A 16,592-nucleotide genomic window follows, 5' to 3' on the forward strand; every position below is an offset into this window, starting at 1 on the left:
AGACAGGTTGCAAGAATCCCTAGTTTATTAGTCTTTCCCACTATTTATTGACTTTACTCAAGTATAGTACTCGGCCGTGTATAAATTGCAGATTGCAGATTTCGCCTTGAAAATCTGCATAAATATACCTTAGTTCCAATCCACTGTTCCGTATGGAAGTACCCAGTATCGGCACAACTTATGTTCCCTATAAGTTGAGTCATCCCGAGGGAAATACGGGCAAGCAGAAAACACGACTGAGAGCTTGAAGGAAAATATGTCTACCAGTTTTATTATTCATGCTCTGTTCTTTACGATTATATTTTTTAAATGTTCCCCTATTTTAATGACTTGATTTCAGCCGAGACATCAAAATAATAAAGTTTATCTTATAACAAAATAAAATTATATTCTCTGTTTTCATAGAAATATTCAGTTGGATTTGGTTTTTATTTTATTTTTATTAAATTAATAAAACCCTGTGGTTCGAAGAAGTGACTAAAATAATAAAAACAAACCAGAATAAATAAATAAGTAAAGAGTAATGAGGTCTGACTGTGAGCATATACTTATTGTACGATTTATCTCTTTATTCTAATATAAGCATATATAACAGATATTATTACATATATATATACAAGGGATAAAGACGTGATTATATGTTATGAAACAGATATTTTAATATTTCTTTTTAAAATAAAATATATTAAAGAGGAACATGATTTCACTTAAGTTGGTCGTATAAAATAGTGCCAGCGCTTCCTCTTTGAATAGATAATCTCCTTTGGGATTCCTGTACTGTACTAGAAGATTGCCCACAGCACCGCGTGGCCATTTGCTTTGTAGGTGTCTAAGGCATGGTATTTACGGGATTATTCTACTTTAAACGTTTCAAATAGTAAGACTACTGCAGTAGGAGTAAAGTAGCAATTAAAACGTCTTTTAATTAAATCAATCGAAAAATGTATTTCTAAAAAGTTAAACATTTTAGCCTAGAAATCTATGACAATATTTTTTTTCAAAGTTTTATATCTATGGTATCAAGTCTAAAATATAAACTCATGTTTATTCCAAAATTATGCAACTTTAAGCAGCAATTTAATTTGCTAATGACAAGATTAAACAAAGAATTTGCAGTCCAAAACTATTCATTGTTAAAATAAGCCAGTTGAAACACTTAAGCTACAATCAGTTACGGAATTGCTTCAGAATAAATTTGACCTCTTTTGGCTCATACCTCAAGACAAAATCCACGCCAGTGGTACAAAATATCCATGCTGTATACAATTCTCAACGACCCTTGTGCTCCAGATTATCTTAAATCGAAGTTCCCACTTTTAAGCGCTACCCACGCTCGATCTCTTCGCTCTTCTGAAAACCTTCTTCTGGCCACTCCTGCTCACCGCCTGGGATTCATGTCGAATTCATTCCAAGTGCAAGCCATTAGATTATGGAATTCTCTTCCTGAATCTATTCGGAAGGCGCCTAATAGATTTGCATTCAGGGAGCAAGTCCATGATCTTCTTTTTGACCAGTAGATTTCCTTAAACTTTACACAATCATCCAATGTATGTAGTATATGTATGTTTATTTTATATGGAGTATATATATATATATAGTCATACTTATGTTTGTAATATATTATATGCAAGTGTATTAAGTAACCTATTATTATTTATATTTATATAATTTTTTTTTTACCGTTATCGCACTACCCGTACTTCCATCTCAGTTTGGTCCAAAGGTTCGACTGGCAGAGAATGCCTTGTGGCATTAAGTCCACCTGTTGTACATTTTACGTGCATGAAGTTTAAATAAAAAAAATAAATAAATAAAATAGCACTTGATCTTCATTTCAAAGAGTTGCTTACGAGTTTTCTCTTCATACATACATAAAATCACGCCATTTTCCTAGAGGGGAAGACAGAGACTGCATCTTTCCACTTGCCACGATTTCTGATCCATATTCATAACTCTCTTCATGCAGGCTCGGTGGTTTCGGGTACTCTTGACCTGACCCTTTGCTAGGACATCCTTAATTTGATCAAGATACGTTTGTCTAGGCCTTCCCACTTCGACTTTTCCCTCTACACTCTCTTTTTATATTTGCTTAGTCAACTGCTTTCGTTCATCCTCTTCCCATGACCAAACCATCTTAATATACCCTTTTCTATTCCTGCTACTATAACTTCTTTCACATCACAACATTCCCTTATCACGCTGTTCCTCTTTCTGTTTTTAAATTTTCTCTTCAATAAATTTTATATCTGAAGCTCAAAATAAAACAGAATATTGTGGTGCAGATTTTAAACGCTAGACACTTTCGCTTAATAGTTGTTTCTTGAAAACACGCCGATAACCGCCACACGAACGGAATCTGATCAAACTTTTATGTCGTTAGCCCTCGTAAATATTAGCTCGCTGGAACGAGGTTAATAAGCTGTTACGGGGAAATGAAACAAGAAAAAATTGAATGTGGGAATTTCCTTGTGCAACAAACTTCTGTAATTGAGTGCGCCGCGCCCGGATGTTTGTGTAGGAGAAGTTTTTATCAACGGCGATTGGCGCCCCCTATAGTACAGTCGGAATGGCTGCACCGTAATATGATTGCGGTTTAAAATGTTTTTATAGGCAATTTAAGTTCAAGTTGATAATAAACAAATATTTTAAACCAACGGTTGCGCACGTCTTCCCCCGCCAGACAAGGAAAGCTCCGTGTTGAATAGTTTGATTATTTCAATAAAAAACTGACATGTGTTCATATGGATAAACGAATAACAATCTACACAAGATATGCACTTGTTTTCACCGCAATGAATTAATTTCTTATTGTTTTTTATTAGACAAAACAAATAGGTAATTTCCACATTCACAATATTTAAGAGCAATATTTAAAAAAAGCAAACTGCCTTTTTTGACATCCAACTGTACAAATACTGTCGCGTTAACTGCACTTTATACATACTCTCTGTATAGGTACTTAGCAGCTCGTACTTGGAAACGTAAATGGTCTTTATTACACTTCTTCTTGGTTGGGATTGCCTTGCGTTTCTAACATCCGAGTTAGAATAGGTTTCGTTATAAAATTTACAGTCGTTACATCAGAAACGGTTACACTAATTTGTTCGAGATAAAACATAAAAGTGAGTGTGGTTGTTAAGATTTTTGAGTGTCAATATCTTTTTATGTTTCAGGTTCTTCAGATTCAGGTATAATTAAAAAAACTTACTTTATAGTCGCAATTAATGCTAAGCTGTATTTACTGTTAAGATAGTCAGTGCCAATGATCGGGTTTTAGAATAAATAGAGCTAAGATTCTTTTCTAATTATATTTACGTTTAAAACGAAATGCGTTTCATTTTTTAACGACGTCGAGAATAATATTTAGAGAATCTTGCACTTATAGACAACCGAATGTATTTCTATGGTCTAAGTTGTATCTAATCCTCTTAGGGATAAGCCCGCCTTTGTACTGTACTACTGTTTTATATTTGTAATGTTCTCCTTTAATGAACAATAAAGCATTTACTTTGTTACTTACTAATTGCCGAGGATAGCATAACAATCGCTTCGTATGATCGACTCACTTCTTCTCTATTAATGATCTTCATCGTAAATATAAAGGTTCTTCCCATGATGGACACAGTCAGGACAAATACCTTGAGGATGATGATTACACCTAAGAGAAATACAAAACAAAACATAATAAATCTGCCCTGCAGCACCTAAAACGCAGTAATAGACATTTTAAGAGTTTTGTGTTTAATACTGAACTTTATAGCGTACGTCATAAGGAGCAATGTGATTTAACAGATTTTTTAATACAAGGATTTTTAAGATAAAAAAATCAATTTTTTAGATTGCAGTAACTCAAAATCGCATTTCAGATTACACTGAAAACTAACTAACATACAGTAAGAGCAGTTACGTTTACGCGGCTCCATGATTTCACCACCTTAAACGCAGTGAATATCGTCTCTGCCTCAAAAAATCTTTGATGTATACCTAAATAAATATTAATGCATGTATATTAAAATGCAGTAATACATTTTTGTATGGTAAGGATTTTTACTGCATTTATAAATATAATATGAATTACTTATTAAAATGCAGCAAAAGAGTTGATTACGGTTTCTTATTTAGTATTCATAAAGTAGGTCCTGAAATAAATACCAACTAATTTGCAGCAAAATCAAAATACCTTATTTGGTTTTGTTTTAAACGTTTTTGATCGCGATCGTTACTTTTTAAAACGCAGTATATTTTTTATTTACTGCATTATAGTCAATACTAATCTAAATTTACAAAATAGTATAAAATAATTAAAACGCAGTAATATTATCTATTACTGCATTTCAACTAGTTACGTATACAAATAAGACTGTTTTACTCTAAAACGATACCTAATTTACTGCGTTCTTGTCGGGATACGTATCCTTTTTTCTCGCTCTAGCAGTTGCCTACCGTACGCAGCGCGTCGGTGCGAAAACGCAAATTACATTTTTTCGGGATTCTCAAGGTAGCCATATTATAACCCACTTATAATAAAAATACGAAAGTTTGTAAGGATGTGTGTTTGTTACTCTTTCACGCAAAAACTACTGGATAGATTGTAATGAAATTTGGTACACGAGTAGAATATAACCTGGAATAACATGATAGGTACCTACCTAATGTTTAGCCCGAAATTCCCAGGTCGCAGCTAGTACTAATAGCTATAGTATTTTATATAAATCACTACCCCGTATTTATCCCTAACTCGGTAAACAATTTATCCCTAAAATAAAATACTTTATCTAGAAACTTTTTAAAAGCTTGTTTGGATACACGGTGATTTTGTCATCGTTGTGGAAATTTTGTATACATGCTCAGTCCATGATACTGAACAACTTTTACTATGGGGCCAACTTCGAAATCACGAAAAAAAAATCAGCTGTTCCATACATTTTGGTCATGTTAGGTATTTAGTTTTATATGGAACACCTGATTTTTTTTCGTGATTTCGAGGTTGGCCCCATAGTAAAAGTTGTTCAGTATCATGGACTGAGCATGTATATGTTACCGGCAATCTGTATAATACAGGTATTCTATACAATGCCTAGACAATGTATAGAATACCTGGGGCGTTCAGGCAATGTATGAAATATTATGAATATTATTGTTCATTACATTCTTTACCTAGGTAATGTATGCAATGCCTAGATATTGTATAGAGTACCTATTGTTTCACAGGCAATGTGTTAAATAAATAGATCGTGAACTATATTTGTCAATGTTAAACTAAACAGAAAGCTAGGTAGGTTTGGGATATTTTTTAATGATTACGTAGAGAAACTTGAAGGACAAAAAGCTAGGTCGGTTTAAGTTTTTTTTTATGACCACATAGAGAAACTTCAAGCGTAGAATGCATTCGGTATTGTATAGAATGCCTAGGCAGAGTATAAAATAAATAATGTTTCATACATGACGTTTTAGGTATTCTATACATTGCCTAAGTCATGTATAGAATACCTGATTATACAGATTGCCGATAACATATACAAAATTTCCGCAACGATGACAAAATCACCGTGTATACCCATGAGATGACACACTTCCTGATGATAAAAGCTTGTGCCGAAAATGAAATTTTTGTAGATAACTTGTTTATGGTCACTGCCTACTATTAAAAAACAGAACTAAAACTATTTAGTTATCGATTTTATGAAGACTTTATGCTGTTGCCCGCATTTCCACCCGCGTCGAAAAAGTTGCCTATGTCACTCGCCAGCCTTCCAATTTCCACACAAAAATCCACACCAATCCATCGCTTCGTTCGAAGTGAAAGACGAACAAACATACACAATTTCACATTTGTAATATTATTAGGATTATTTACTGATATGCAACTAGGAAAATGAGTGCTAGGTCCAAAAATATTTTGAAAATGGTTCCTTTGCTTACGGGTTCCAGTGAAGACAAAGAAAATCGTCTGAATTCAACAAAAATACTCGATGATAAAGGAATTTGGTCTCATTATATAACACTGCAAGACATTAATAAAATCAAATACTCTAACTTTGAATACAGCAATTCCTATGAATACATAAAACAAAACGATTCATCTAATTTCTCATCCCAACTCAAACAGCTTATCCAACCAAAAACCAGTGAAAAACCTGAGACTCCAAACCCCTTAAAAGAAATAGATTTTTATTCTAATAGTGATATGGTTGAATTACAAAACTTATTATGCTCTGAGGTTCTGCCTGCATCAATACCTACAGAGAAGCTTGAGACTCCAAAACCCTTAGAAGAAGAGTCTTATTCAAGTAAAGATTTGGTTACATTACAAAATTTATTATGTTCCGAGGTTCTACCTGCATCAATACCTACAGTGAATCCTGAGACTCCAAAACCCTTAGAAGAAGTTTCCTTGTTTCATTTCAATTTAATTTAAGAGCTAAACTCTTGTTGATGATGTATCCGCCACACTTCCATGTCCAAGAGGACAGAAGTAGACTTCTGTATTTCATTACTACACGCATATTCAAGATACAAATTAAAATGCAGTAAAGAAAACGTTTTGCTGCAAATTAGTCTGCAACGCTGCAAACAAATCAAAATATTTGCAGTGCTAGGTTTTTTTGCCGCATTTTAATCTGCATATGTTTACATTTTTGGATGCAGTAATAGCACGTAATAGGCCTTGTTTAAAAAAAAACTTTTATATTTTGGAAATAAACAAAATGTTAGATATATTTTTGATGTCAGTTCAATCTTTGATATCAGTTATTCATTGTAGTAAAAACATTTCATCAAATTATATAAAATAATAATATAAAATAAAGCATCAAAAAGTATTTCGCGGTTTTCTCGAAACCGCGTTTTTTCTCTTACTGCGTTTTAGGTGCTGCAGGGCAGAAATGCAGTATTTTCTTTCTCAAATTTATTATTTATTACCCAGTTCCTCATGTTAGCTGAAGAACAACTGCTAAATTTATTTATTTATAGGTCAGTCCGGCCCTGGAACTTGTACAAATGAGATACTTTATGAAAGAAGACACAAATGAAAGCTTACGTGAAAGTCTTTAAATATCATATGAGGTGCTTAGTCCTAAGTGACATTTAATTAAGAGTTAGACTAAGCACTTGAGAACTCACATTAAGCTGGTGTTGAGCGTCAGATTAACACAAGTACAAATTTTCTTTTTTGTAGTATATATGTACGTATAGGTACTAAAAAGGTTAAAAATACAATCTTTCAACGTATTAACACTCTATAACGCAATTTCGCGTTAGCACAAGCTAGAGTTAGGTACATAATTTCATATCGCATCAAGTCTATCTATCGTAAATTTAACGCATATAAAGTAAAAATAAATAAGTAAAAGGACTCTACGAGGTTTTGCTTTTAGGGAGAGAAAAAGGTTGATACTAAATTTAATATAAAATTACAAAATATGCAAATATATAAAGGACGATAAATCAGGTCGTAATAAATCAATTACATGAAGGTTAAAGTACTGTGCAAGGCAAATTAGGTCGATATGAGTTAAAGTGTAATGGCTTAACGATCGGTTAATCCTTTTCACTTCACAGTAAAAAAAGAAAACATCATGTTATTTCTATTGTAACCCAATGAATTATTAAGAGTCTACTAAACTAGAATTCGATTAACTAATCTGCCATTTATCATGGAAACCAATATATTAGACCCATCGAATCCTGATCCGCCTGTCAGCCTGACAGCTCCGGACATTGTTCCCCAGACAAAACTAAACAAATTAATTTAACTAGTCCACTTGTAGTCGACGTTTTATCCTCGGTATTAATTAAATTGTTTTCCAATAGATATATGAGGCAAGAAAAGTTTTTACTTATTGTTAGACAAATCACTTAGACTACATAACATTTTAAACGTGTCATTATAACTTTATTTCATAATTTTATCAATTCTACCTCAGTTATTAATCATCTTTTATTATTTAGTGTCGCTATGTATAATGTTAAAAAAAATTAGGAAAAAAAAGATTATGTTCTTATTTAATATAAGTAATAGTAGGTTGGTGAGGTATATCTGCGAACTCATTGTCCCTGCTTTCCAAGCAAAATAATTTGAATATGAGAGGTCAGACTACATTTCACTCAGAATTCCAATGGGAACTTGGGGAGAAAATAAAATTATCTCTGAAACACTTCTCATCTCAAGCGTTACAAGATTGATATACTCTGAGTTTCTTTTGTAGAGATTTTCTTTCTGTACATTTGATACGGCTGTGGTTTTTGGTTGTTTAATGTATTCCACAACAAATTATAGAACGTAGATGTCGTTATGTTGCGAGACCCTTCGTTTGGGAAACAAAACTCTGTCGCGCAATCCGTGGCCGAACGTTTCCTAAAATTATTTACCTTTCATTCTGTTCACTAAATGAGTAGGTTTATTGGATTAAGTCCAGAAAGCTTTGCCCTTAATTGGGGCTTTCCAACAAATAACTTTTGTGTTTTCTCAAACTCGGACAGCTCTTAAATAATGCTCTTAATTAAATTTGAGCAAAATGAAATAGATTTTGGCAATTAAGATCGGTAGTTATAAGGAAGTTTGCATTAGATTAATTGTTGATTGATATTTAATGTATGTTTCTCTTACGAAATTTTAATTTAAGATACTAATCATATATTTCAATACCTATAGCAGGTATATTAAAATAGTATGTTGAAAATATGATTTTTCAACAAAAAACTTCTATAATTTTATATTTGGACCGATATATGTATTGCTGAACCATTTCGATTTTAAACTACGAATTAAAAATTAAAGAAATAAAATCATTTCTTTGTTCTTATATATTTCATGCCCAGATACTGTGGGTTTGATGATGAACAATGATCCAATTGTCTAAAGAATTGCCAACATCCTGTGTGTTTATAAAGACTGGCAGTTTAACTGACTGTAGTGGCTGACTGCATTGATTGGACTTCTAGTCTTAAGATTAAAAGACATGACACTGTTTTATAACGTAGTTAAAGTTTATTTAAAAAGTTGTCGCTCACAAAAATATTTAAACAAGAAAAATTGAAATATAATTTTCACATGGCGACATCCATTAGTTGAACCATTAATCCGATAGGAACGTGTTGATGATAATGTAATAAACCACATTTCCTACAATCAATTTATGTAAGCCGGTGTACTCAATGAAATTGCACAATATGTGTAATACGATTACGCACTTAATTGAAAGCTCTTCAAGTATTTACCATCCACGGGCCCGATGAAAAGCTTTTAGTGCGTACGAAACTACTTACGTACCTTCCTATCTATGTACGAAATGAATTTTATTGAGTTAGCCCCTAAAAGCTCCACTCGAAATTTAATCATTTGAACCAAATGCGTTTTATTATTGTGAAAATACGCGAATGTGCATTAAAACTGTTTGTTATTTATAAGTGGTTCTAAAATGAATATTTATTTTATTACTCTAACTAGTTTTAGACGGCGGCTTTGCCCGCGTGGAAAGTACCGTGTGTCCTTTTCCATAGGCGCTTTGTGTCGTATAATAAAGTATATTATTCCGATTTCTATGATATGTGTGCAAATTTTCATGGAGATCAGATTAGTAGTTTAACTGCGAAGGTAACCAACAAGATTAAGATTAGTTTTTAATTTAGTTTGGATATGATAGCGATTTAACATTAGCTGTAGAAATTATGATAAAAATCATCACAGGCTTACACTTAAATCGACTCAAATTAATAAAAGTAAAAAAAAAATAGTAAGAATAGTTTTCATCTATTTTAAACAAAGAGATGGTAAAAATAAACGTGGTTTTTCTTAAAATTTCATTTTTGGTGTGAACGTGCGCTGTGATGATATTGCATTATGCATTTTACTAACGAACGCGTACAACAGGGAACAAGTTACGGGAAATTTCAACCAGACAAAATTTTGAGTGCTCTTGATAACTTTTATTTCTATGTACCTATTAAAGGAACAATTTAAATATAAAAAAAAAACATGGAAATTTAAAAAAAATACCTTTTTTATCTTATCTAAGTATATCTTTTATAAAAGGCGCCCAAGAGAAAGACTAATACACTTGGAACTCTTCTTGTTGCTGTGTTGTCTTGCTAATTTGAATTCCAATTCCTTCATATCGAAATGCTGAACTTGGCCTTCCAGTTTTTGTAGGACTGTTGGCTATGTCTACCCCACAAGAGAAATAGTCTTTATTATATATATGTACGATGAATGTAAGAGGAGGAATGAAGGATAAGATTGAGGAAGTATGCCAGATGATGGATGAAAGACGTTTGGATGTGTTGTGCGTGAATGAAACGAAGCGGAAAGGATGCGACGCGACGCAGCACGGCCCTTACACGGCGTATTGGTCTGGAATTTCCAGTACCAGCCGAGGCTGTCAAGGGGTCGGTCTAATTCTTTCTGCACGAATGGCTGAGTGCGTGAATGAGTATGAGTGTGTCAGCCCTCGTCTTCTATGGATTAGGCTGAAAGTTGGAATCACTCGGATCTTCGTTCTAGGTGTTTATGCACCTTGGGATGTGGGTTCGAGGGGTACAACATCAGCAAAAAGCGAAAACGAGGAGTTCTGGAATAGTGTAAGAGAAGTATTGAAAGTTACCAAGCCAAATGAGAAGATTATTATGTTAGGTGATTTTAATGGATGGGTGGGTGTAAAGCGTGATGGATATGAAAAGGTGCTTGGTGCGTTTGGTGACGAAAAGGTGAATGATAATGGAAGAAGTGTATTAGAAATTTGTCTAGAGTGGGATCTTTTTGTGTCGAACTCAATGTTTCAACATAAAGAGATCCACACCTACACAAGAGTGGAAGGTATTTTAAAAAGTATGATAGACTTTGTGATTGTAGATGAAAGATTGAAGAACAAAGTGCTGGATACCCGTGCATATCGCGGTGCTGGCATTGACTCGGACCATTTACTGGTGATATCCCGGATAAGGGGTATCTTCAATCGCTGGCGGCACAGGGTAAGGGAGCAAACCAGCGCTTTGGAAAGAGTAAAAGTAGAAAATTTGCAAGATATGGATGTAGGTAAGAAGTATATTAATAGACTGAAGGATGAATTTGAAGATTTAGAGGAAATGAGCGATATTGAAGATGGATGGAAGGAATTTAAAGAAAGAATTGTGAAAGTAGCTGTTGAAGTGTGTGGTGTAAGTAGAAGAAGGAAAGGAAAAAATCACAAAAATGCGTGGATGAGTAAAGATGTGCAAGAACTTGTGCGATTAAAGAAGAAAGCATGGCTGGATTTGTTAGCAGCAAAAGCTAACTTAAGAATGCAAGAGGTTATAGATGAAGATGTGAATGAAGCACGTAAGGAATATAAGAAAATGAAAGATTTGGTTAAGAAAGCTGTGATTAGAAAGAAAGAAGAGTATAAAGAGGATTTTGATAAAAGGCTATCAGAAGACTTTCAGTCAAATCTGAAAGTATTCTGGAAATCCGTAAGGTCAGCCCGAGGAAATACTATAACCAGAGAGCTGACTAGGATCAGATGCCAGGATGGTAGCGTTGTGAAAGGAGAAGAATGTGTACTAAAGATATGGAAGGACTATTTTGAAAGTTTATTTGAAAAAAAGGAAGGAAATAAGAAAGATTTCTGCTATAGCGAAGAAAAAGAGAATGAGATGGAAGGCGAAATTGAAATGTTCGAAATTGTGGAAGCACTTAAGAGTATGAAAGCGGGAAAGGCTGCTGGGTGTGATAGAGTGTCGGTCGAGATGCTTAAAGCAGGAAAAGGCGTAGTAGCTAGTCAGTTGTACTGCCTTTTCAATTTGTGTTGGAGAAGCGGCCGAGTACCAAAAGATTGGTGTAAGGCTGTTATCGTGCCACTTTACAAAGGAAAAGGGTCACAGCTGGACTGCAAAAATTATCGTGGTATAAGCCTGCTTAGCGTCGTCGGCAAATTGTATGCTAAGGTATTGATTAATAGAGTCAGGAATGAAACTGATGACAAAATATGGGATGCTCAAGCGGGATTTCGAAAGGGAATGGGATGTACTGATCAGGTCTTTTCCTTGCGGTGCATAGCCGAAAAGTTTTTGGCCAAGAGTCAAAAAGTCTATTGCACATTCGTAGATCTGGAAAAGGCCTATGACAGAGTTGACAGGAATGAATTGTGGTCAGCACTTTCTATGCATGGGGTGAGCAGTCTCTTAATACGAGCACTGAAATCCTTATATGAGGATTCGAGTGCTTGTGTCAGGATAAACGGAGCGCACACTGAGTGGTTTAAGATTGAGAAAGGCGTTAGGCAAGGATGTGTTGCGTCACCGTGGCTGTTCAACCTATTTATGGATAGCTGTTTGACAGATTTGAAAGAGTCTAAAAGTGGATTAAGGATGAATGAGTTACTCGTCAAATGTCTGCTCTATGCCGACGATCAGGTTATACTGGCGTCATCAGCGGAGGAGTTACAGGAGATGGTAAACTGTATGCATGAAGTTTTAAAAGAGAAAGGAATGAAAGTGAACGTAAGTAAAACTAAAACACTGGTTTTTGAAATGGAGAAAGAAATGACAGCATGTAATATTTTGATTGGAGGAGAAAAAGTGGAGCAAGTGAAAGAGTTTGTATATCTAGGATCAAAGTTTACATCAGATGGCAAGTATGATAGTGATATTGAAAGGAGAGTGAACGCGGGGAACATGGTGAATGGAGCTTTGCATGCCTTTATGAGCAGTCAGAAACTATCCAAAAAGGCTCGACTGGCTGTGCACAGGGGCGTGTTGGTCCCGACATTAATGTATGGGAGTGAAAGTTGGGTATGGCAAAAGAAGCATGAAAGCAGAATAAATGCAGTGGAAATGAGAGCGTTAAGGAGTATGATGGGTGTGAAATTGAGTGACAGGATAAGGAACAGCGTGATAAGGGAATGTTGTGATGTGAAAGAAGATGTAGTTACAGGAATAGAAAAGGGTATGTTAAGATGGTTCGGTCATGTGGAGAGGATGAATGAAAGCAGGTTGACTAAGCAGATATACAAGGAGAGTGTGGAGGGAAAGGTCGGAGTGGGAAGACCTAGACGAACGTATCTTGATCAAATTAAGGACGTCCTGGTAAAGGGTCAGGTCAAAAGTACCCGAAACCGCCGAGCTTGTATGAAGAGAGTTATGAATGTGGACGAAGCGAAAGAAGTATGCAGAGATCGTGGCAAGTGGAAAGAGGTAGTCTCTGCCTACCCCTCCGGGAAAGAGGCGTGATTTTATGTATGTATGTATGTATATATATGTAAAAGAAGAACATGAAAATTAGGAAGAAATTTTTTACTTTCATGTTTAGTAGCCGTGTGATTCCCGGCACCAATAAAAAAAGATTAGGACCACTCCATCTCGTTCTCATGGATGTCGTAAAAGGCGACTAAGGGATAGGCTTATTTATATACTTGGGATTCTTCTTTTAGGCGATGGGCTAGCAACCTGTCACTATTTGAATCTCAATTCCATCATAAAGCCAAACAGCTGAACGGGGTCTATCAGTCTTTTCAAGACTGTTGGCTCTGTCTACCCGGCAAGGGATATAGACGTGATTATATGTATGTATGTTTACTTCTAAAATATATATTAGTGAGATTATTGTATTCACTAATCTATTTAATGATATAGTTAACTTCTCATGATGATAACAGGAAGTCTGAAGTAATAAATAATTAGAGGGAGAAAAACATTTTGGTACCGTAATTAATCTCAATTTAATTACTACTTAGGGTGAGTGTAGGGTGTTACAGTTGAAAAGAAAAAGGAAAGATAATATTTTAAGTATATAGTTGTTGCGGAATGAGAGTAGATCATTTGGAGAGTGATTTTGGTAGGTCTGACTCGTAATCATATGAGGGCGATGTCTCCTGGTTGGATGCAATAAGTACTAAAGACCACAAAAGATAATGTGCATATATATAGGTATATATTATATACCTATATATATAGGTATATAATATATTATATATATATCTATATATATATAGGTACGTCTATATCCCTTGCGGGGTAGACAGAGCTAGCAGTCTCGAAAAGACTCTTAGGCCACGTTTAGCTGTAAGGCTCTATGATAAAAATTGAGATTCAAATAGTGACGCGGGTTGCTAGCCCATCGCCTTTAAGCGGAATATAAAGTTAAGAAGTCCCTATCCCTTTGTCGCCTTTTACGAAATTCATGGGACGGATATGGAGTGGTTCTATTCTAAAGTGCCGGAAACCACGCAGAAATTATAATTTAATCGAGTTTGTTTTTATATTTTTTTCACCAGACCAAGCATATCTGTAAAAAAGCTGTGTATAGTATGTGTATTGTGAAGATATTGCCACTAACCGATATTTAATACGTATCATAATGCAATAACTGTGTAATTAAATGCTATTGCGAAAGCATGTTCGTTAGCAACATCCTAAGAAGCTATTTAGGATGACATGGTAGGTAATGTTGGCAACAGGCACGTTAATTGAGTTTCCTAGCTCACTATCTAGTCCGTATATAAATGTGGGTAATATGTCTCTGACGTTTTCATCTGTATCATCAAAGTGCTATTCAAAATCGTTAAGAGCTTTAATTAGTTGATGTTGTCACTTGTCGCAGGTAACTTTTGCTCCGGGAGCGGAAATGTCATATTTCCTTTGCAGAATTTAGAAAATTAAACTAGTTATAAAGATCTCTATAAAAATAAAACTTGTTTAAGTCTTACAAATTTAATTTAAAGTAAAAGTACAATATATTAAACGAATATTTCAGAAAATGATAACTGCGCTGTTAATTTAAATATCTGTTATAATAATTACTGGACTGCAAAAATTATCGTGGTATAAGCCTGCTTAGCGTCGTCGGCAAATTGTATGCTAAGGTATTGATTAATAGAGTCAGGAATGAAACTGATGACAAAATATGGGATGCTCAAGCGGGATTTCGAAAGGGAATGGGATGTACTGATCAGGTCTTTTCTTTGCGGTGCATAGCCGAAAAGTTTTTGGCCAAGAGTCAAAAAGTCTATTGCACATTCGTGGATTTGGAAAAGGCCTATGACAGAGTTGAGAGGAATGAATTGTGGTCAGCACTTTCTATGCATGGGGTGAGCAGTCTCTTAATACGAGCACTGAAATCCTTATATGAGGATTCGAGTGCTTGTGTCAGGATAAACGGGGCGCACACTGAGTGGTTTAAGATTGAGAAAGGTGTTAGGCAGGGATGTGTTGCGTCACCGTGGCTGTTCAACCTATTTATGGATAGTTGTTTGACAGATTTGAAAGAGTCTGAAAGTGGATTAAGGATGAATGAATTACTCGTCAAATGTCTGCTCTATGCCGACGATCAGGTTATACTGGCGTCATCAGCGGAGGAGTTACAGGAGATGGTAAACTGTATGCATGAAGCTTTAAAAGAGAAAGGAATGAAAGTGAACGTAAGTAAAACTAAAACACTGGTTTTTGAAATGGAGAAAGAAATGACAGCATGTAATATTTTGATTGGAGGAGAAAAAGTTGAGCAAGTGAAAGAGTTTGTATATCTAGGATCAAAGTTTACATCAGATGGCAAGTGTGATAGTGATATTGAAAGGAGAGTGAACGCGGGGAACATGGTGAATGGAGCTTTGCATGCCTTTATGAGCAGTCAGAAACTATCCAAAAAGGCTCGACTGGCTGTGCACAGGGGCGTGTTGGTCCCGACATTAATGTATGGGAGTGAAAGTTGGGTATGGCAAAAGAAGCACGAAAGCAGAATAAATGCAGTGGAAATGAGAGCGTTAAGGAGTATGTTGGGTGTGAAATTGAGTGACCGGATAAGGAACAGCGTGATAAGGGAATGTTGTGATGTGAAAGAAGATGTAGTTACAGGAATAGAAAAGGGTATGTTGAGATGGTTCGGTCATGTGGAGAGGATGAATGAAAACAGGTTGACTAAGCAGATATACAAGGAGAGTGTGGAGGGAAAGGTCGGGGTGGGAAGACCTAGACGAACATATCTTGATCAAATTAAGGACGTCCTGGTGAAGGGTCAGGTCAAAAGTGCCCGAAACCGCCGAGCTTGCATGAAGAGAGTTATAAATGTGGATGAAGCAAAGGAAGTATGCAGGGATCGTGGCAAGTGGAAAGAGGTAGTCTCTGCCTACCCCTCCGGGAAAGAGGCGTGAGTTTATGTATGTATGTATGTATGTATGTTATAATAAACGACCTCTCAACAAAAAAGGTTTGGAAGTTTCACGTTTCATCAAGCAAAACATTAAAACAAATGGACTGGCAGATACTCTTCCATTCGCGTATTTGAATTATTCATGTACACAATCTATAAAGCAGACAGCGGAGGGCATTTTACAAAACAAACAAATTTTATTGATCTCCCAGGCGTTGTTTGTGCCCCCACAATAAAATATTTACATTTACTTTGCAACACCTGGCCTATCTAGATACTTCAGCAAATATGAGATCAACAGATAAGACACTGCATACAGCCCTATAACGCTACCGTAAGGCCGATTACACATGTTTGTTTTATGTTGCAGTTCAAAATTGATCTCTTCAAAGATTACGAACGCGGTGAATGTGGTCGTCGAATGTGGTATGTCGTTAAAAAGCACAACAAAAAGTTATGGTACAATAAAAGTTTC

The sequence above is a fragment of the Amyelois transitella genome, chromosome 9 (genome assembly GCF_032362555.1).
Source record: "Amyelois transitella isolate CPQ chromosome 9, ilAmyTran1.1, whole genome shotgun sequence".
NCBI classification, from domain to species: domain Eukaryota; kingdom Metazoa; phylum Arthropoda; class Insecta; order Lepidoptera; family Pyralidae; genus Amyelois; species Amyelois transitella.